The sequence below is a fragment of the Notamacropus eugenii genome, chromosome 4, assembly GCF_028372415.1.
Source record: "Notamacropus eugenii isolate mMacEug1 chromosome 4, mMacEug1.pri_v2, whole genome shotgun sequence".
Classification (NCBI taxonomy): domain Eukaryota; kingdom Metazoa; phylum Chordata; class Mammalia; order Diprotodontia; family Macropodidae; genus Notamacropus; species Notamacropus eugenii.
In genome coordinates this window covers 130,691,589-130,715,989 of record NC_092875.1, presented here as the reverse complement: position 1 = coordinate 130,715,989, position 24,401 = coordinate 130,691,589, and the positions used below count along the sequence as shown (strand labels likewise).

Genomic DNA, 24,401 nt, shown 5'->3' with positions numbered 1-24,401 from the left:
TCATAGTCATTACTGAAGTCCCAATGCAAATCATATTGCTCATGGTCTACTTCCAGTCAATCATCCCTCACATCTCTTCTATTGCTCAGGATCACATTCATATGGAAATGGGCAATTTCAGTTATTTTCTTAAACCAGTAAGATTTTTTTGTGCCCATTAATGAAATTTTGCATTTGTAGAAATTCCTGGTTTTATATATATAAATATACACATATGTGTATATATACATATGTACACATATATCCATATACAGATCTGTATATGCATACATACATTTATATATTTGTCCCATTATACTTATTACACTGAACTGCCTATTTAATTATTAAATAATCAATGATCCTAACATTTGAAACTTTAAAAAAAAACCTCAGACCTGTGATTTCACTGATGCAGGAGACTCTAAAGACATCCCTTCCACCAATTCAGATTGTTAAACTCTGCAATTCAACACAGTTATACTTGGGAAACTGATGTGTTAATTGACTTGCCTGGGGTTGTATAACTAGGAAGTGTTGGTAGAGGTAAATATATATATATATATATATACCCATGCATTCAATTATAAATCTTTGAAGGGCTAAAACATTACAGAAGATCAATATCATTGCTGCTCTGACTTTAGAACTCCTTCAGGTGCACATGGGTTATGCTTTTCAATTGATGAAAATAATTTCATGCATCTGTCATATAAGAGCTAGAGAAAATCGCTGGTTTCTTAAATAAAATGATTGTTATCTTGGAAGTTGTACAATAGGTGAAATTGGGGTTGGTGTAGTGGTGGCAGTGTAGGATTCTGAATCTAAAAATGACTCACCTGATTTCAAAGGCTAACTTAAAATTTTAAAAATCACAGTTGCTTGCTAAAGAGACTTTTTAGTAAACAGGTTCCAGTGTCACTGGAAGAGGACAAATTGGAAAATGATATAGAGCAAGAATCATCGAAGAAGTACCTCTAGATAGTATAATCAAAAGAGAAAAAAAAAAAAGATCAGGTTAGAGAGGCCACACCCATTGGATATAGTTCTACAATTAGGTCTATCAACTTCAGGATTCTGTTCAATGACATCTGCTCTCTTTTTGATTTGCCCTTAATTTTTTAAGGGCAATCTCTAGTTTATCAAAAGGGGCTGCTAGATAGTTCAGAGGATAGAATGCTGGGTCTGGAATCAAGAACACTTACCTAGCTTCAGACAAGTACTAGCTCTGTGACCCTGGGCATGTCATTTAACCCTCCTTGCCTCAGTTTCCTCATCTGGAAAAAGTTGGAGAAGGAAATGGGAAACCACTCCACTGTCTTTACCAAGAAAATTTCAAATGGGGTCACAAAGAATTGGATACCCCTGAAAGACAACTGAACAACAACAACTTTAACAGAAATGACAGCTAATAAAATAATTAGCAATCTTAGAAATAAAAACACCAATATAAATACCAAGCACAGATGAAAATAGTTTAGCCTCATTGTGACCATTTACTGATTAAAACATTCTGAGTTGAGAAAAATAGAGATTAAAGAATTATATTATTATTGATATCAACAATTTATTTAATTACCCTTCTTTGCTTAAAGTGATGATTATTACAGCAGGTCAATATTTAAACCAAAATATTGTGAACCATTCATTGGTCATAAAAAATCTTATTTCTTTTCCAGTGTTATACATGACTTGATTGATAATCTGTTAATGTGTAATTCATATTAAATGAATCAGGTTGGGTGCAATAGTCAATTGCGCCTTCATCTGAAACCTTTTCCAAAAAATCAGTCACTCTTTTTTAAAAACAAGTTTTTAGACATTGCATTTAACTTCTCAAATACAGTGAGGGCATTCTGAAATAATCAGTTATGTAGATGCTTCATTGTAAACAACAGGGTTTAAATCACTCATTCTTCTATATGAAAATTAAGGGTCCAATGTTAACCAATTCTGTAACATGTAAAATCCAAGTAAAACAAAGACTGCATCCTTCAATTCCCTCCTTTCTTCTGCCCCCACGAAAAACTATTTATTTCATTTAGATCTGCTCAGACTTAAAAAAGAAAAGATAATTTAATAAAAAATCAAGATATAATCAGTGAATTTTTAATATATTCATATCAATATTGAGAAAACTTTCTCCATCTACTTTTTTGCCATCCCTGAGAGGCAAGTGATGCACCTAAATGCATTAGAAACAGCTATAGTAACCATCTTATGTGATAGGTAGATTTGTGTCTTATTCTAAGGATCACAGCATCAGAGATTTAAAGAAGGAAGAGACATTAAAGGACATCACAGTACATGCTGTTCATTTACAAACAAGCAAACAGATCACCAGAAAGGTGAAGGGACTAAGCCAAAGTCACATAGTTACTAAGAGCAAGAGAAGGGATTTGAATTCATGTCCAAAACAAGCACATATTTTACTGTACTACTAAGAAGCTTCAGTTTGGCTCTGCCATGACCTTAGTTGTAATATGTCAGCCCGGCAAAGAGCTTAGCACAGCGCCTGGAACATAGTGACTGCTTAATAAATTCTTATTGACTTGCAAAGCAAGAGAATCTAACTACTAAGGAGAAGTTTTTCTGTACCACATAACAGCTTATAAATTCAGCCTCCGTAATATGAACACAGAATGAAAACAGAAGTTGACTCACCTTTAAATATAGCAAATTAGAGGTGTAGTTTCAAATACTAACACTTTCTTTTTTATCTTTGTGTCAATATTCCACTTATTTGTGAACGACTCATTTCAAGTTTCACTGACCACTAACCCAAGTAACTGTAAAATCAGCATGCCAGTCCAAGATATACGTAGTGTTGCTGCTTACCTTGGGAACTCTTAGGACACTGGATTTTAATAAAAGAAAAAAAGAAACTAACCAAAAAACTAGATATACATTGAAATAGTTTCCTTAAATTGAGTTAAAGAATATAATTTTCCTTCTATTTGTACTGTTCCATTATCATGTGAAAATTCTCCTTTTATACTATTTTCCCATTGTCAGTATAATTATAGGATTCCACCATATGACTGTACCCACTACCTCCCTGATTACTCCTTTCTGAGATTAATACATGACCATGTTACTAAAAATTCATGAAAACATAATTTCAAAAGCAGCCTCTTCTGACTGATAAAAAGATGCCTTCCAAATACTACCAAAAGCAAACAGTTTTAGAAGACAGATATTTCAGGTTAGGAAAACAAGCTTTTAATATATCACAGACTCTTTGAGCCTTGGTTTTTTCAACTGTAAAATGAAAGTTTCACCTCAATAGAGGATTCTTAATCTTTTTGTGTCATGGACTCCTCTGGTAATCCTAAGAAGTTAATAAACTCTTCAAAATAAAGTTCTGAAACGCATAAAACAGAATACATAGGATTATAAAGGAAACAAATTATAATGAAACTACATTTTAAAATGTTTTAAAATATGTTAAAATTAAATTCATAAACTACAGGTTGAGGACCATCAAACTAGATTATCTCTGAGGTCTCTTCAATAAGATGAGGGGATTCAACTAGATGGATCTATAACACCTAATCTTAAAGAGTTTATGATCTCTATATCTTCAAAGAGGGGAAAACTTCACCACTAGTGTCCAACAAACCATTTGAATTATAACACCATCTGACTACACAGCAGAAGTATATAACATCCAATAAAGGGAGAAAGAGTATTCAGGGTACCAAGCTTAATAACGAGTAACTACTGGAAAACCATAAGTTTTGATGTCTATTAATACTGGCCCATAGAAAATACTGCAGAGCAATTATGATGCATTTAGATGTTTTAAACACATGACCAAGGGATAGTGTTTTATGAGAGGCAAAAAATAGTTTTACATGAGCTCTTTCTGAATACAAGGTACCACAGAGATACATAAATACATATATTATACATATAATTAAAGAGAATGAAGAATAATTTTAAAAAGACTAAAATTACTTAACTAGTGAAGGTACTTGAGAGGTGATTTTCAGGTGGCATAAATGATCCTTGTTTTGTTCCTAAGGTCTCATCTCTACTTTCTCAGAAAGCATTATAAGTAAAAGCCATCAACTATCTTTATTACTTATCTCATCCTTATTTTTTTAAAGCCCCACAAATCAGACAATCTTTTGTGGAGGATGAGGGTGGAATTCATAGCCTGATCCTATCAGAAATATTTTTCCAGGCCTCGGGATCTTAATGCAAAACAATCTCTCAGTGTCAAACCTTAGCAAAGAAGTCTTCATCTATGCTTTTGAGACTTTTTTTAACCCTCAAATCATATTTGTGATTTCTTACTGAGTGGTTTTGAGGCATGGTTTCTTGCAACCAAAGAATACTGAAAATTCCTGAGAGGAATTTTCCAGATCCTGGGGGCTCAAGGAAGAATTTAGGTTCTAAGAGAACAAATACGTAGTCCTGCGTTCTTTTCAACAAATTTCCAACTTAAGCAAGTTTATTTGTAATTAACTCATAAGGATTATCTTAGTAATTCTTGTTCTGAGGATGGATAGAGCAGCAAAACAAATTTCTGGCACTGATTTCCTGTTTGGGGGTTCACCCTTTCTCTTAATTAGTATACATATATTACAGTCCCAAAGTCTCTGATTCAAAATAGTCCTGAGATTTGAAATTTTGTACCTTGATGCATGGTGAAACTTGTGACTCTTCATAATGAAATACACATACATGTATGTGTGTAGATGGGTATTTGTATGTACATATATATTCTATATGTTATATATGCATATATCTGCATGCTTATAACACATACAATGAATATATATACATATATGTATGTGTGTATACACACACACTCAAAATCTTTTTTACTTCCCTCTCTCTGTATTTCATATAAACATGAGGTGAAAGGGATAAGTACTGGACCTATTATTTAATTGGTATATGGTGTTCTCAGGTGAAGGAAACTCCTTTTAGTAATGAAGTCCTGAAGTAAAGGAGATCTGGGTTCAACTTCAGTCTCTGACTTACACTATGAGATCTGTTAAAGATTTTAGCTTGAAAAGGTCCTGGGCCACCTCTAGTCACCCTGATTTAGATCTAGTCACTAGCCCCAGATGGCTCCAAAGGAGAAAGTGAGGCTGGACTTTGCACAACCCTCCCTTACTTAAATCCAATTCATTTGCATGTCATGGCACCACCTCCCTGATGTCACAGTCCTCTTCAAGAACAAAGGATAGACCATAGCAGCAAGGTGTTCAACCTGGGCAAATCAAGTAAACTCACAGTACCGAAGAACCTAAGCTGTAGAATTGACCATTTACGTTGGTAAAGGTAGTTTCCTATGTTAAGGAAATCACAACTAACAACCACAAAAAAAATGGAAATTTTATCAATGGATCTGTGTCAAACACTATAGAAGAAAACAAGAGATTGGGGGCATTACCCCTGACCTTGAGAAACTGGTCCAATGTGAGAGATAAGACTTAACCACCTAAAGAGATAGGTAATATGAAAAGAATGCCAAACTAGGTTTCTGGAATCCCTGGTAATAGTCTTGGCTTGGATACTAGCTAACTGCATGTGTTTGGACAAGTCACTTCACCTGTATGACTTTCAGCTTCCCTACCCATAAGACAAGAGACTTGGATTTATAGCATACAATCCTGTTATATGAGTTGTTCCAGTTGTGCAAGTATAGGGTAGGTTGCTTGAGATAAACACTGAGGTAGGATCCTCACAGTTCTGAGTCTGTAAAAAAGTCTGTAAAAAGCTTTGAAGTGCTATATGCTTTTATGAATTATAAAGCAATAAAACATGATATTAATCATATGAATAAGGCTTTATGAACAAGGCTACCTTGACTGATCAACAGAAATAATTACTTGGTTCCTCTTCCTATCCTCACTGAATTCATCAGTTATTTGAATAAATTCAGCAAATCAGTGAGTTTTCTTGTTTGTAGAGGCATAATGTACAGAGCTTTTCTTAAAAAAATAAAAAATAAAAACAATTAACTCCTTGGATTCACTTTATTTTTGTGATTCCCAAGTTGATTTCAGAATAGTTGAATTAATTTACAGCTCCACACTCTTAAACATGTCAGATAGGATTGTGATTATTTCAATTACTGCAAAATATTTGCAAATTAATGATTTTAAAGGATCTCATTATTTAATATTATCAACAACTAATAAAACTAATAAAAGAGACTAATATGTTATTAAAAAAACAGAAAGAAGAAACAAGTTTCCTTGTTCTTTCATTCATTAAACATGTACTAAGTGCTGAGTGTGAGACGGTAAGGGTATTCAAAGGTAAAAAAGATATGGTGTTTGTCTTCAAGAAATTTACAATCCAGGAGGCTAGATGAGGTGCCCACATATGATAAAACATCCCAAGAGAAATGTATTTAATAAATGCTATCCAAGATATGCAAAGAAGTTGCTTTGGAAATTCAAAGTAAGATCAAGTCAGGTCACATTAAACTAGAGGAAGCAGAGTAAAAAATGACTAAGATGTAGACAGAGATAGGAGATAAAGGGCAATCCAGGCACTGACATTAAAGCATGACTTCTTAATCTTTGTTATGTCATAAAGTTTCATGAGGCCTACGGACCTCTTCTCAGAATAATGTACTTTCATCTTGACCTTGCAGAATTCTCATTTCTCTTTAAAGATTGCACTACGTGTTACTATTTTTCCCCCTCAAATTGTCTTTATTTCTCTACATACCTGTTGAATCTCTCCTACTCACCGAATTCTAACTCCCTAAGAGCTGGACATTTTTCATTTCATTTTCATTTCATTCAATAGAAAACTGAGCTGAATGGAGAGAATAAGGAAGAGAGAGTGAAAAAGCACTGTCCATATTTGAAAGAGAGCCCAGTGGGAAATAAACATCAATGTAGATAATTTTACTAATTTTGCTGAAATCCACTCATTCTGTATTTCAATAGTGAGCTATATTAGGGCTTGGCTCTTAAAAGTAAGCTTAGAAAAATTTTCTTAATTTGTTTTTTTTTTCCAACTTGCAAAAAAGGCTATGATTAAGTTAAAATTAAATGTTTTAAGTACACAGATTCTCCAGAGTATAATGATTTCAAAAAGACCATATTAACTACATAGATATATTTAGTGAGTCACTCCTAATTATTTTTTTAAATAAGAAATATAGCCACATTCTATTCTAATTTCACAAGTTATTTTCATTTTAAGCATTCTCCATATGGGGCAAATGGCTTCTGAAGATGAAAAACTTTTCCACACATGCTTCACATCATGTAAGGGGAGAAAGATCACTCCCAAATTCAATCTCTCCTTTGCTTTTTTCTTCTTTGAAATGAGAGGTATGTTTGGCAAATCAACAACAGCGATACTTCAGAAACTGTACAGGACATACGATGCTAAACTGATTTGGACTGAGTTGCATGAAAGGAAAGATGTGGAGAAATAAACTCACTTCGATAGGCCACATTTTTCCAATTACCTAACCTAATAATTTATATACACACATATATATACACACTGGCACATATATACGCACATATATTTTAAACATCATTTTAGAGTTTAGAATATGTTGTATTTCTCCCACCACATTTCCAATAAAAAGCCAGTGTTGTTCTTTGGGGGAGGGTGGTGATGTAATAATCAGAAAGTCATTGTGCATTTGCACAGCTGAATACTGTCTACATACATCAAGGCCAAGACTTAAAAATCACCTGCTTTATATACTGTCCAATGGTATTGTTTCTTTGCTCTCCTAAAAGAAATTTATTCTATTTTGTAATTTCTATAGCTGATGTTCACATTTAGTTTTGTAATAATGGTACATTGCTTCATCCTGCTATTATCTTTGGGGTTTTATGCTATCCTGATCTGAGTCATATTTCAACTACAAAGAATCTTTTTTTTTTTTACATTTCTAACTAATTTTGTGTGGAAGACTACCACAGTGTACACAGGTAAAGTCCCTTGTTACTTTGCTCAAGTATTACCACATTTCGTGTTCAAATAGTGGTGGTTTTTTTCTTTTTTGCATTTTAGAACAAAATTTGATCTTCAGAATTTTTTTAATGAAATAAAAAAGCTAGTATATAGGAAGTGCTGAAAGATCTCAGAAAAACTTCATAATCATGGAGATACTGACTACTGAAGAAGAAAAAAAATGGGCATGAATCAGCCTATATTTGATCTATTAAAAATTTATTTAAACCTAAACTTACAGTACATAATGGTAAGTTATTGTAGGTTGGCTTAAAAAAACTTAACTGTGTAGCTTCGCCAAAATTCCTCTAAGCACTTTGAAAATATACCGAACTTGTTGCCAATTCTGTTTTTCTCATTTGGGTATGTACGAACTTTTATGTTCCTGTTCCAGTTACCACAAGAGTCTGCACAAATGTGTTTCGTTAACTTGTTAGTCTCCACTAATAGCAGCTGAAGTGATAACTCCAAAAGGCTGGACACTAGCAGATCTTAGAATTCTGTTGTCACTTTTCACTAATCTCTGGGTATTTGCTACCATCCACTGAGGGATTTTTTTCTCTGTACTATTTGAAATATATTTTTCTAAAAACTTCTGGATAATTTTTAATACACTAACCCACAAGATAAAAACATTAGACTTGAATTTAGACTGTAACTTTAGTTAAAAGTCCTGCACAAACCTTAATTGCCCTGCAAGGCAGGTCAAGTTACATGACAAATCCGCAGAAAAACCAGATCTTGTAATTAGTAAATTGCTTCCGTAGAGCAACAGAGGGAGCTCACACATATTCTATCCCCCTGTAATTGTGCAGCTGAATGGGGAGGTAGTTGTTTGTTTGTTTCTAATCTGTTGTCGCTTTCATTAAGTGACTTCTCAGGGCTAGCATTTGGTGGGCGATTGGAAGCTAAGCTAAGAAGTTAATTTAAAATATTTTTCTTCTGCACTTAGGCTTTTCATACAGAGGGTTTGCTTTTTTTTTTTTCTTTTTGTACTTAAATTATAAAAGCCCCTTGGGACAGCCTCATGAAAAATGATTCATACTGTTTGGTATACTGCATTACAATAAAGTACTCTCAGAATCATAAAAGTAAATGTTTCAAGTTGTTTCCAATATTTTCTGAACATGAGCACCTTACAATGTTGGCCTCACTTCTTGCTTGTGGAGAGAGTTAAAGAAATCTCATCAACCAAAACAAAAACAAAATACCAATAGAGACCAAGCACATGTTTAGCTTCCACAGAGGTGACCAGGGGAGTAAATCTAACTCCTTTGGCACATATTTTACAAATTCCTTATATCTGTACAGAATAAATACAACCAAATATTTTCAACTTAAATACCTTAAAAAGTATCATATACTGATCTTTGGTGGGTTGGTTGTTCCATCCATTAATTTCCTATCTTTCCTAAATTCAATTCCTTATGAATCCAGATGTTCTCAAAAGAAAGCAAAAAACATCTATTATAAATTAAGTTATAATTTCAAGTAAATTCAATAGTCAGTTTTGCACTAAATGCCCAGGATTTTATTTTAGGGGAAAAAATTGTAAAGGATAACTGAATCAGTGCACCAGTAGCTTCAGAACTGGACAGAATATTTTTCCTTGCTTCCAATTTGCTCCTGGTTTAATCTTAGTCCCATTTTATGCAGCTAACACTTATCTTCTAGTGTTGAACTAATTGCTTGGTGCTATGTTTACTACTGGGAATGAACCACAAGATACATCACTGTAAACTGCAGGGAGCACTTCAGTGATCAGAAGGTTAAAAACTCCCTATTGGTAGAAAGGGAGAATTCTTTACTTTACTCAGTGGTACAAATTATTTCCAGGTGGTGATAATTATCACTTGTGGTGTTTGATATTCCGGACTTTGTATCTAAATTTATACTTGACAAGTTAAACTTTTCATCGTGTTCATTTTCCCATAATCTCTCAAAGACCTAAGACAAGGATAGACGGATTAGTGATGGGTGAAACCAATTCCACCCAAAATGGAAACACTTAATTACAAGCCTTGTTGTTTATAATTAACTGTGTAAATCACTAACTTGAAAGTTTCTTTTCAAAGTATTTAAAACCAGCTCTTTCCCCAGAGGGTTTTAATACTGTATATTATTATATAGTTAAGTATTATTTTGTTTGCTCTATGAACAAGAGATATATATATATATATATATATACATATATATGGCATAATCCGTTTTGAAGACAAATTTGGAAATTATTCAGGAAAGCTTTTGCCACTTACTCCTCTTGACATTTTATATGTTCATGTATTTTATACCATCTACGATCACATGTACACAGATGCATAACCGTACATACACATATACAAACATGCATATATATCTTGAATGGTTCTAAGAAAGATAATGCAATTGCCTAAATGACCAAGAAGAAATAATGTCAGGAATTAGAAAGTGAAATTCAACCTCACTTCAGCAGACTGGAATAAGTAAAAACATTTTTTTTAATTTGTTCATTTTAACTTTCTACATAAATCTTAAGAAATGCATTCATTTTTCAACAGTATTATCTAAAAAAAATTAACTCCTAAATAACAGCAAGAAAATATAGCAATGAATTAGTGTAAAAATCTGTTATCAAAAGAAACTATAAGCATTTATGGGACGTGGTTTTTGTGAACTCTATAATCTTAATAGCTATCCCATAGTTCACCCTTAATCATTTAAAAAGTTTAACATGAAATGGCTACTTCATTCTCTCTTTTTGTACAATGATATTCGTTGGTGACCACCAAGTCCCTCACATTTAACTTTCCACTTAAGACCATGCTGAAAACTTCCCTACTTCCTTAAAAGATATGCTTTAAAAATACACCAATGATGATATATTAATGAATTATTAACCTTCATTAGAGAATCCTTGACTATATTAAAACTCAACACCCCTGTATAATAAAATTTTAGCAAGTAATTTTTTTTTCTATATTATATAATGAAGGGAAAGAGTATAAATCAAATCCTGGGAAACAAAACTAAGAAAATGCTACATAGCATAGAAGTTGTGCAATAAATTATCTGTCTTTTTCTTGTTGTGAATTTTAACTTATAAAATCTGTTTCATTACTTCCTTACAGTTTCTGTTGTGAAAAAAAATATTTAATATATTTAAAACCTCCTCTGAATTAAGAATCTCAAAAAATGAAAATAGTATAGTTCAGTAGAGATTATTAAAGGCCCAGGAGTCATTAAAGATTAGTGTTATTCAATCGGCAGTTCTTAAACTGGGGTTGGTGAGCTTTAATTTTTCTTTTAATATTTGAAAGTGAATATAAACTGCTTTCATTTTTAATCTGATATAATTCATTTTATATACTTAAAAGCATTATTTTGAGATGGGGTTCACTAGTTTGCCAAAGTAGCCCCTGACGCAAAAAGGGTTTAGAAGCCCTATATTAGATTCTGACCTATTGTATAAAATCTATTGCATGAACTTGTACAAGCTCAATGTATCTGGTATTTGTTTCTTTTTTTATCTAAAGTCACTTTTATCCCATGGCACACAGAATTATATCACAAACGAGAACATTTTTAATGCTACACATAAAAAGATATGTTCTTAATTTTATGATTTACATATAAACAGAAATAAAATAAATAGGCATCATCCATCAAGTATTAGCAATGTTCCTAAGAAATACAATAAGACAGCATAAAGACCAATGCCTCACCATTAGTATATGTACTTCTGAATACAGGATGTCTCCAAATTAGAGTAGAAATCCCCCAAAATGGCATTTACGCATGACAATTACAAATTGGTGCAAAGATATACTGGTTCTAATTCAATCCAGAGAAAATAAAGATTATGCTAAAAATTGAAATACCTAAAGAAATCAGCAGGGGAAAATACTTTCTTTCATTGTATTCAATTTTAGCTAGGAGGGAAATGACAGATTTGCAATTTCTAATTTTACAAATGCAAAAACTGAGGCCCTAATTTGTGGGGCTGTGATTATTATTTGTCAGTAATGTTGATGATTTGAGATGCAGTAAAGATACAGTGGAAATGTGAAGTCTATTTATGAGGGTACATTGTGCAGTGACAGGAACCCTGGACCTCAAGAGACATCTGAGGTTAAATTTTAGCTTTTATAATTATTGTGGGATGATAGGCACATTACTAACCTCTCTAAGCCTCCATTTTCTCATTTGTAAAATGGGGATAATAATACTTGTAGTATCTACCTTATGGAGTTATGAAGATCGAATCTAGAAGTAATCAGAAGTTAGAAAGGCAGCTAAGTGGCACAGTAGATACAAACTTGGAACTAGAATCAGGGAATCCTGAGTTAAAATCTTGACTCAGCTTTTAGCTTTGTGATTGAGGACATCACTTAATATCTTTCTGCTTCAGTTTCTGCATCTGGAGATAACAAGAACACCTACCTCCCAGGGTGGCTGTGATGATCCAGTGAAATAATATTTTTAAGCATTTTACAAGATTTAAATTGGTATATAAATCTGTAATCACTTTGAAGATGCTAAAGCTCCATATAACAGTAAGTTATTCCTATTACAGAGGAAAAGAAAGGACTCTCGATTTCATCCTACTCCTGAGGTAGGTGAAAGTGTTCTGAAATGTCCAGCTCAGTTACATCTATTTTATCTCCCTCCCACCTTATCTTTCTTTGCAGTTTTAATCTCTATCTCTTTAGAAGAAGGAAATAGGAAATCATTCTACTGTTTACCAAATTTCTCCAGTAAGGAGATAATAATCTTTGATCTTCAAAGCAAATTTTCCCAGTGTCAGTTACACATATATCACCTTGTATATTATTACCCTGTACTTCATATAGGAGTTACCCACGGGCTCAAGGAATTTGAGTTGGAAGGAACTTCAGAAGCTATCCAGTCTAATCCTAGCACAGGCAGGAATCCCTTCAAGAATATCCCCAAATGGCAACAATAACTCACATTTGTTTATCCATTGATTTAAGGTTTGCACATCACATTCCTCACAATAGCCAAGTGAAGTAGGGATGCAAGTATTATCCCCATTTTATAGAAGAGGAAACCAAGGCTGAGAAGGGCTTAACTACTTGCCTAAAATCCCACAATGAGTGTCAGACCAGGATTCAATTCTCCCCTGAGTTCTTGTGCAGAGCTCTTCCTACAACACAAGTGATCATCCAGGTTTTGCCAGCAGATCTCTAATAATGGGCACCCTCTAAATCCCCAAAAGGCAGCCCATTTCACTGTTGCAAAGTTCTAATTGTTAGGAGGAATCCCTTAGATCCAGTCTACAGCTACCTCTCTGTGACTAAAATCCAAGTGATTCTAGTTCTGTCCTCTTGGGCCAAGTAGAAGTTAATAACATATTCTCTTCTTCCTGGGTTTCCTATTTTCAATATTAAGCTTGTCTCTTTCAAATGATCTTTACATACCATAGATTCCAGGTCTCTCACTATCCTGCTGATAGAACAAACTGACTTGTCGATATCTTTTCTAAAAATTTCATGCTCAAAAATCATCACAATATTCCACATGGGGTTTGATCAGGCTAAAACACTATGAACCTGTCACCTCTAACAAGAATCATAACTTCTAACGTTTATATAAGGCTTTCATGTTTCAAAAGTGCCTCACAAACACTATTTCATTTGATCTTCCTTTTGCTATACAGCTAAGAAAATTGAGTTTCAGAGGGATTAAAAGACTTGTCTGTTCTAGGTAAGTGGCTGAGGTAATATTTTAATCCAAGTCTTCTAGACTCCAAGTAAAACACTCTATCTGCCCTTTCACAGTAAGACTTTAGTGACTTGGACTGGTTCATGATCACTGCAAAAAGTCATACAAATAAAAATGAGCAAATTGTATTAATGATTTTAAAAGCCTCTGATTTCCCAAAGGCAAGGGCTTCTTAATTTTTGTGTACTCTGTGAACCCCTTGGGCAGCCTTCTGAAGCCTTAGGGCCCTTTCTCAGAATGAAATTTGTAAATCCATAAAATAAAAATTTAATAATGAAAAATTGCAAATTTTTGATAAAACTTTTTTTGGGGCAATTTGTGCTTCAGTGATTATAGAAAGCATTCTGGAATTATGCACCTCAATTTAATCTTTTTGTCCCAGCTATCCCACAACTGTTCTTTTACCTCAAAGAGAACAAAGAATGGGTGAGATGATCCATATATACAAAAACATTTAGGGCAGTTCTTTCCATAGCAGCACTAAACTGGAAACTAAGGGAATATCTGCCTATTTGGAAATGGCTAAACAAAATATGGTCCAATAATGTAATGGAATATTTTTCTGCCATAAGCAATGATGAATGGACAGTTGCAGAAAAAAAATGGGAAGCGATAAACAGTTAAGTGAGATCTAGAACAATTTACAAAATGGTATTATAAAGAAAAAAAAATCACTGAAGATTCGATAATTCCAATAGATGTGATGACAAACCAGGAGTCTAGACAACTAAATATGAAACATGTTACTCAATGCCTGTGAGAGAGGTGATGAATGTTAAAGTACAGAATGAGGCAAATGTTTCTGGACATGACCAATGTAGGAAATTTTTTGATGGACTGTGCATATTTGTCATGTTTTTTTCTGTCGTTTATTTGGGAGAGCAGTGGGAAGAAGAGAAGTATGTAAAATGAATGAATGAATTAAAATAATTATTGCTTTTGCTAGACCTCAAATGTATCTCTACATATACATGTTTCATGTTGGTTCATGTTTGTCTAGTGCCAGCACTAACTACAACAGCCAAGCAGAAAGTACCACTGTCAATGCATTAGTATAACTGGGCTTCAGGCTAGACCTCCAGTCCCTCACAGAAACTAGAAATTCCGTTCTCCTGCCTTACTGTTGTCTGATCAGCCTTTGACTATGCACATCACCGAATCAGTCTTTCCCAAAGAAATATGATTGAAAAGGGCAGGAGAGAATGAATTTGAAGCCCCTTCTACCTGCTGTGTTGCCAAGGATGAGTAGAACTATGGGTCCAAAAGGATTGCCCAGGTACTACCAATGGTACTCTAGGCTTTTGCTCCAATCAACTGAGAATTCCAATCAACTAGTTGATGGATTGCTGTTGTTCAGCCATTTCCAATTCTTGGTGACCCCATTTAGGGTTTTCTTGGAAAAGATACTGGAGTGGATCGGATTGCCATTTTCTTTTCCAGAATTTTTTACAGATGAGGAAACTGAGACAAATGGGGATAAGTGACTTGCCTAGGGTCACATAGCTAGTAAGTATATGAAGCTGAATTTGAAATCAGGAAGATGAGTCTTCCTGACTCCAGGCCTGGTACTTTATTCACTTTGCCACCTGCATGCCCTCCTCCCACCCTATCAGTGGGTAGGAATCTCCCACTTGGCTGTTCTCTAATCCAAGTAATTCCAGTCAACACTGAGATGCAAACTCTTTTTTCTTGTAACTCTGTCTACACTCTAATTTCTATCCAAACTTACTTTTCCCTTTCCCTTTTGTTCTGCTTTTCTGTTTGCCCCTACCATTCCCCCCTATCATTTAAAATTGGGGTTCTTAATTTTCTATGATAAATTCCTTGGGACATCTATCTGGACCTCTTCTCAGAAAGTTTTTTTTCAAATGTATAAAATTTGTAAAAAAAAAAAAAAACAATTAAAAATGAAACAAATTATCTTGTAATACAGTTATCAAAAATTTGTTTAAGTTCTCAGACATGGCTTGAGAACCTCTGATCAAAAAACTCTCTGTCCTCTGATATCTTAACACTCCTCTTCCATATTCTAATGGTCATGGACACCTGATTTTCTCCCCAAAACATCTCATCTCTTCTCTGTTCCAGTGCCAGCTGTGCCTTTCTTCATGATCCAAGACCCATGGAGCCAGGAGTAGAGTGAGCACTTCTCACTGTCCTTTCCAGAGCATTTATATAAGCTGTCTTCAGCCCTCATCTCTTTCACAGGCAATTTTTGCTTTCTTTCAAAGCTCACCTCAGGTACTGCTATCTCCTCCAGGAAGACTTTTTCTGATCCCTCTCCTCCCCGCAATTGTTAGTGGAATCTCCCTTGGCAAATTTTCCTAGAGTATGTAGTATAATCTGTTCCCTGCTCCAACCTTCTATACTTCCTCATCTGTATATATGATATACCCTATGTAATATGTGAAGTTCGAGTCAGAGACTAGTATGTGGCATTTTGTTTATTAAGCACATGACAGGTCCTTAATAAATCTTTGTAGAATTTAATTACTCAACTCTTATCAATAGCAAGCTCAATAAGAATCTTCCAACTTTATCCCTGACTATAATATGGGAAAATATTGCTCATCCTATTCTAATTCCCAATTATGACATAAGTTATAACAAACTCCATAGCATAATATAGAGAATATTCATCTTAGAGTCTGAATAGAATTATTTCAAATCCTATCTGGGATGTGTATAGATGTGTGACCTTGGACTAGTCACTTAACCTCTTTCATCCTCAGTTTTCTCACTAGCTAAATGAGGGTAATAACAGCACCTGCCTCATAGTGTTATAGAAAACAAAAGAGATAATACATGTAAAGTACCTTATAAACCTTAATGCACTGTTAATGCTATTTTTTACTATTGTCATTTTCTTCATATAGCAAACTCCCCCAATTCTTCTCCACAAAAACCAATGTTCTACCCTTTGCAAAGTCTGCTGAAATTTCTGCTTCTGTGGACATCTTCCCAAGACAAACTAGTTTCAATCGGTCCAAGTCAAGTCAGTTCAAATATCAAAGGAACTGTGCTAAGTACTGTGCCAGGTACTACAGTAAGGCATTTGAATTACCCCTGTTATTCTACCCTCTGTGTTCCATTATCACCTATATATAATTTTCTAATGTATTATTGGTATCTTTGTTTCACAATTTATCTATATCATACTGTGATCACGTATATTGAGACTGGGATGTATGGGGGGGATTTGTGATTTCATTGTTATAGAGAATTTGGAGAAAGACAGAATTTGAGAATTAAAAGGTATCACCTCAATGGTATTTGTTCAAACTATACATGAAATGAATTCCCACTATAATACTATAATGTCTCTAACAAGTGGTAAACCAGCCTCTGGTTGAAAATCTCCAAAGAAGATAAAACTACCGTATCTCTAGGTAGCCCATTCCACTTTTGGACACTTCTAACTATGTTTTTCTTGATATCAAGCCTATATTTGTTTCTATGCAAACTCCACCCACTGTGCCTTGTTCTATCCTCTGGGTTCAAATGGAATAAGCCTGGTCATTCTTCCACATGACAATCGATCAAATTCTTGCAGACAGCTGTCATGTCCCCCACCCCCCACTCACTTCTCTTTTTCAGGCCAAATATACTCAGTGCCTTAACTAATTCTCATGGCTTTTCTGAATCCTACATGCCTTCTTCTGGATATTCCCCAGCTTATCACTGTCTTTGTTATACTACGGTCCTTAGAACTTCACATGATACTCCACACAAGGTCCAATGAGGGCATAATTCCATGTCCTTACTTCTGGAAAACATGTGCCTCAATGCAGTTCACATTTGCATTAGGTTTTCTGGTTATTACATCACACTGTTGACTCGTATTGAGCTTACAATGCACTAAAAACCCAAGATATTTTTCAGAAAAAAAAACAACCTGCCATTTATCCATTTGTCCCCATCTTATGTTTTTTGTACAATGTGCAAGAGTACACTTAATACCCATTAAATTTCATCTTATCAGATTTATCATCATGCTCTATATTGGAGGCATCAAACACTACCTTCAAGAGTCCCCAGGGCAGGGAACCAGATAAAACATAATTGGGAAACAGTTAATAAGATAAATAAAAATGTAATATAACACAATAATGTTACTATGTGGTTTTGCTCACGGATAACTTTATACGTGTATCTATTTGAGTATGACACCCCTGTTGGAGACTCTCAATATCCTTGAGTCCTGACTTTTTTCATCTAGTGTGTTAATTATTCCTCCCAGCTTTCTGCCATCTACAAATCTGATGAGCACACTATCTATGCCTTGTCATCTTTGTCATGAGTCAAACTGTTAAACAGCATAGAAGCCAAGTTCTGATCCCTGGAGAAGACAAATGGAGACCTCCTGCCACTGAATCATTGACAAGGATTTTTTGAGACCAGACGTCTTATTTCTGAATTCATTTGATTTTATCATCACCTATTCTAGACCTGTTCATGTTCTTGCAAGAGTATCATGAGATATTTTACCAAAGCTTTGCTAAAACCCAGATAAACTAGATCCCAAGTATTCTCATCTACTAATTTAGTAGTCCTGTCAAGAGGAAATGAAGTCAGGCTGGCATGACCTGTTCTTGATGAAGTTATACTGTCCCTTAATAACCACCACTTCTTTTTCCAGATGAGAAATCCCTCTGTCAATGTAGATTGGCAATTCAACTCCTCTGTTACTCGTCTGTAAAATGAGAGTTGCACTTAACGATCTCTCTAATCTGTTCCAGCTCTAAACCTGTGATACAATATAAAAAGTAATATGAATTAAAAAGGCTCGACATAACCTCAGTCATAGAGCTAAATAGGCATTTATTAAGTATCTACTCTTTGCAAAGCATAGTGTTAACTGCTAGAGATTCAAAGACAAAGACAGAGAAGCTCTTCTCCTTGGGAAGGGGGGGGGCTTTTATTTCACACTAAAGGTGCATCCATGCACATGAAAATAAATAAATACAATGCAAGGATAAGAGGGAAGAGTGTTGCTAACAGGAGAGATCAGGAACTGCTTTACATTAAGAGGTCACAATGGAGCTTAGGCTAGTAGTGGTATTCCAAATAGCATAAGGGACTACAGAAAACATTGCAAGCTTAGGAGCAGCCTAGGCAAAGGCATGGAGATGGGAGATGGAAGACCATGTATAGGGGATAGTAAGTAGGATAAAATGATGAAAATCTAACATGTAGGGAGTGAAGGTACTTAATATGCAAAAAATAAGCTGCAACTAAATTTTGAAGGGCTTTTAAGATGAGAATTTTTTCATTTACTTCTAAGATATACAATGAGACAGTGAAGATGGTTGAACAGGTATATGACATGGTCAGACCCATGTTATGGGAATATCAATTTGGCAGCTTCAGGGCAGAGTATGGAAGAAGGAAAATAAGAAACTTTGAGGGATAAGGAGGGTTTCCAGTAGGGTGTTGGTGGTGATGTGAATAGAGAAAGGGGAAAAGGTAAGAAATATTGCTAAGGGAGAATTGAAGAGATATGGCAACTGATTGTTCTAAATATTAAATCATAAATGGACAGTATACGTGCTCTGACAGCCACATAATGTTGAGACCTAAAAAATGATATCTGTGATATTAGATGGCCTTCCTGTGTACAATCTGCAGGAACTTGGGGTACAAGTCTCAGAGGATGAGAAGGCATCTGGGATGTATTATTCGGATATCACTAAGATCTACATTCAAGAAGTAGTAGGTAGAATGCTGCTCTTGAAGTCTGGAACATCTAGATTTGAATTTTTCTTCAGACGTTTTTAGACATATTAGCCATATTAGACAATCGCAGCCTCAGTTTCCACATGAGATAAAATGGGGAAAATACTAGAATTTACCTAACAGAGTTGTTGTCAAGAACAAATGAGACAATGTAGGTAAATTACTCTGCAAACTTTATATCAATAAAAATATTATTAACAGAAAGAGTACCACAACAATGAGAATGCAGGTCATCAAATACTGGTATATTTAAGCATTTCTCATGCCTAATTAGATAACACAAAACAATCATTGATTTTTCTGTCATTTGATTCTAAAATTCTACATAGTGTATCCTCAAAAAAAAAAAAGACCTTTATACAAAAACATAAATAGCGCATTCTGAGCTCTACCTTCATAGAATAAAACCCATTTTACTACATTAGTAAATACAGACAAATATCTGTGACACTCTAGAGAGGTAGGGATTGAGTCAGATGACCTGGGTTCAAGTCCTGGTTTTGCCACTTATTTCCTCTATGACTTAGTCAGGTCTTCTGAACTTAGCCTCCTTCATGAAACGAAAAAGTTGGACTGGATAATTTCTAAGATCCTGTTCAGTTCTAAAATCTACCTAAATCCATGATTTTAATATAATTCACTATATATGTATATGTATATAATGCATATACACATGTAATTTTAAAAAAAAAACATTTTATTATCATTGCTATTGTTTTTTTTTTTTTTCCTATCATTTTAGCCCATGTACTTAAAAAACCCAGTGGGGGAAAATCACTGCTTGTAATCTCAAATGTCCATTGCAAAAATATAGCTAATTGAAGTAAATTTGCTGACATAGACCAGTTCAGATTTCTTGGTGGAAGAATATTGGAAATGGATCAAGTACATTTGAGATCAAAAGTATATCTGTAGATCTGTACGACTTTAACTGATTTAAAACTTATATCACCCAAATATCATAAAATATGAATGCCATAATTCATCCATTTTCCTTCAGCTGCTTTTCAGTGTGCATTTTCTTTGAAAATAATTCGTTATCATATATATGTATATCTACATATACACTATACATGTATATATCTATTTACATTCTTATTATTAAATACTAAGATCAACCATCTATAGCACTGATCTTCCTGCTAATGCTAGCCATAAAATGAGCATTACTCTCTCTATTCCTTAGTTAAGGACAGAAAACTTACATGAAGATATGCTTCTAAAACTGCTTTAGCTGTGTTTGATTTTCATGGTTAGAGCTAAAAGCATTCAAACCACAAAATACACAAGAGTACGAAAATCCATTTAAAAACACATCTTTATCTTCCAGTATTTGAATACTTTATTTTTTAATTTCCCAAGAAGTCTCTTCCCAGAATCATATGGAATCTTCTGGATTTTTTCCCCCCGACCACATTCCAGTTTCTGACTTTCTTGACAGTGCAGTCAAAGCTCTCTACTGTAATCCAACACTTATGAAATGAGCTGTCAGGCACGCACTGTGCCAAAAACTCTTAAGTCCACACACAGCAGGACACAAAACTAGTAGCAACTGTACTGAATTACAACCAATAGGAAAAGTCACAGGTCAATGAAGCCACACAGAGTCCGCTATAGCCAACAATGAAACTTAATGTACTTTCCATGTCCAGAACCATTCGCTATATAGCGCCTGCTAAACAGATTAATAATAGCAACAGAAAGTAGAAGCAAAATGCAAAATATAGACTCCTGGCCAATATTCCATTGGTAATTTGTCACACCACAGTACAATGGGACTTCAGCATGAATGTGTTGCCAATTTACAATTCAAATAAGCTTCCTTGAATTTTAGAAGAATGGACTGTGTACACATCAGTCAGTAAGACACAAAATGCCCTGTCAGGTTCATTTTAAATGCACGTTTTCTTCAGTACTGTTAACTAATCACTATCATTACTTTTACTGTTTAAGGATGCAATATTTATTAGGGAAAATGTAATTTAGACTCCTCTTTTGCACCTAAACTATTTTATTTCCTGGCTTCCCGAAATATTTATTTCCTGATTAGACATATTAAGCCTTTAAAACTGTAAACTTTGAGATGATGGATTTAGTTGTAGGTCAATGTTAAAAAACTACATTTCTCTACAGGGGAAGGCTTTGGAGAATTATTCAACATACACACATAAACCCTTTTAAGACATTTTATAAGATATTATATGAATTTCACGGAGAAACAAATAATCTTTACTACCCTCTGATGTAACATTTAGAAAGAGAAAGGAAGGGAAAGAAAGGGGGAAAGAGAGTGAGGAGGGTGAATTTAACAGCTAAGGTACAGATGGTTTAAGTATCAGTCATTTTGGAGTTTTAATCCTAGTTTTTAACTTTGTCTCTCCTCTTTAGCCTAGGGCAAGACTCCTTAACTTCCTTGTATCAGTTTCCACATCTGTAAAATGGGGATGATAATACTTACCTACCTCACAGGGATGTTGTGAGAATTAATTAGGGTTTGTGAAGAGCTTTGAAGATGAAACAAGCTATATAAATACTAAGTATTGCTATTAAGACAACTGTCAAATACTATAATTAAGGAGTTTTAAGGCTCACAGTTCAACCTACCCTAAAATTGTTAGATTTTCATGAGAAAGAAATGTAAGATCATATTATCTCAATAATTTGAAAAAAACAAACCACTGTTTTATTTTAAACTGGAAATAAGGTAAGAGTCCCTCATTACCCACAGGCTCCACAAAAACAATATCAGGAACTCCCTGTGGCAAGTTTTACACCTGGTTTACATCCTCAGGGACAAAGGTGCACTCCAGGGAAAGAAAACAAAAAGACTCCAGATAATTTCACCCCCACCAGGAGCACCGGGGTGAAAGAACAACAGGTATTTGTGTTATTATTGTTTTATTATTATTACCATATGGAAAAGAACATGATCGTAAGGAAAAGAAATATCTTCAACCAGCTAGGGAAATAATGAAAACAATGGTCCAAAGGATTAACTTTTTTTTCAAATCAGGGTGCTAGATTTTTTCCTCAGGAGTATGAGTGGCATAAAGGCTTGAGAAACCATCATACTTTAATTTAAATAAAGCCTAAGTGATTTTAAAGTCATCTGATTCTTCCTAAATGCCAAATAGATAGAGTAAAATACTAGATTTTATTTGCCTTTCATTTATATGAAACTGATCACACAAAATAAAACCTTAAAACAAGTTTAACCGACTGACATTCCAGAATATTTAAATGAATTCCACTCTCTTTTCAAAACTGCTGATCAAATTATTTACAGAGTTCAGTTCTTCATCTTATCTAAATGTACTTAGGATGACTAAAAGGAGCAGGGAAGGCTTCAGTTAACATAAATTAAGAATGAAATAGTATCTCCCTCTCAGCACTCAAATAAAAGTCTTACACACTCTTCAGATCAAAATGCCTTTCTCCACCCCCTCCTCTGAAGTATTCCAGGTATTTTTGCCTTTGCTTAGATCTCTTAGTTTGAGTTTCAAATGGGAAAGGCATTTGATAAATGAAAGATAATTCAACAATTTATTTCCTTAAATTTCCCAAGAATAAATAGTTTACAAGAAGTATGGGTCAATTTTTATGGTATCAGGAAGGTCAGACAAGAATCCAACCTAGAAAGATGTTTACTCATTCAGATCCATACCTTATGGACTTTGTAAATGACTTAATGGTTAGGTTACACTAACACTGTCCAGATGAGTAGGAATTTAATAGGAAACAAAATATTATAACAATTAAAGGAAAAGCAACCCAAAAAGAAATAAATCCAAATCCTTAGACAACATTCTAATACTACTGAAATTAGAAAGTACATATCAAATCCCCTAATATGTATACTTGAATGCACAAACACACACATGCCTATATAGTAATTTTAATTCTACTCTTCTATGTATAGAAAAAATTCATGGACTTCCAGTAATCCAAGAAAATGCCACTCATACAATATACACCACTGTTCTGAAAATAACCTAGTACAGTGTGATCACTGCTGATGCAGGAAGGAGTGAACAATTAGGTCAACCTTAAAATTCGTAAGATTTAGTAATGATCAATTATAAAATGTGGGAGACACTGGTACAGGACCACCCACCTTGACTTACCTGCATCAAAGAAGGCGCTGTGCTGTATGACAGAAGCAGCATTGCAGTAGCTCAAAAGAAATGGAAGATGTGCAAATTTAGACATCTCCACTCTAAATGTTCACATGGACTATTTGTACCTGATCTGTGATGGAGCCCTCCAAGTTCATATTGGTCTGATCAGTCACAGTAGGACACACTGTACCTTCACTCCAACATAGTGATGTCACTTTGTTCCTCTTCAAGAATGAAAAACAATAACCAACCAACCAACAAAACTACATCACTTCACTGAATAATTTAATTTTTCCATCCTCCAGGAAACTGACTTCTATAAGATTCACTGCATCCTTAAAGAATATACACTGAATTAATTTCTAATTTTGTGAGTATTTGGACCTAATTAGATTACTGTACAAAAACAATAATTTAAAAGCCAATCTATGAAGTATTTTAGCATTGCAAATATTGCTTAAATTTTTTCAGGCTCAGTTTATATCCACCCTGTTATTAATTCTAAGGTGGTGTGGTGGACTGAACACTGGACCTGAGTTCAAATCCAGCCTCAGACACTTACTAACTGTGTGGCTCTGGTCAAGTCACTTAACTTCAGTTTGGCTTAATCCACTAGAGAAGGAAATGGCAAACCATCCCAGTATCCTTGCACAAAAACTCCATGGACAAGTATCGTGGTCATGGTATGGTCATGGGGTCAAGAATAGTTGTACACAACTGAACACATTAATAATTCTGACTACTGACAACTAGAGATAAATACAATAGAGAGACAGAGTGAGAGAGAGAGAAAGAGAGAGAGAGAGAGAGAGAGAGAGAGAGTTCTATGTTTTTGATACATTTTTCTCTTGTGTCACTACTCTCTAAAACAGGAATTTCTCAGACTCAGTTATG

At 34.4% G+C, this 24,401-nt stretch overlaps 1 protein-coding gene across 5 annotated transcripts in view; it reads right to left on the bottom strand.

The window, feature by feature from the left end:
• Nucleotides 1–24,401, bottom strand: part of TRPS1 (transcriptional repressor GATA binding 1) — a 296,959-nt gene that overhangs the window by 125,447 nt on the left and 147,111 nt on the right. The gene's annotated exons all lie outside the window — the stretch shown is intronic.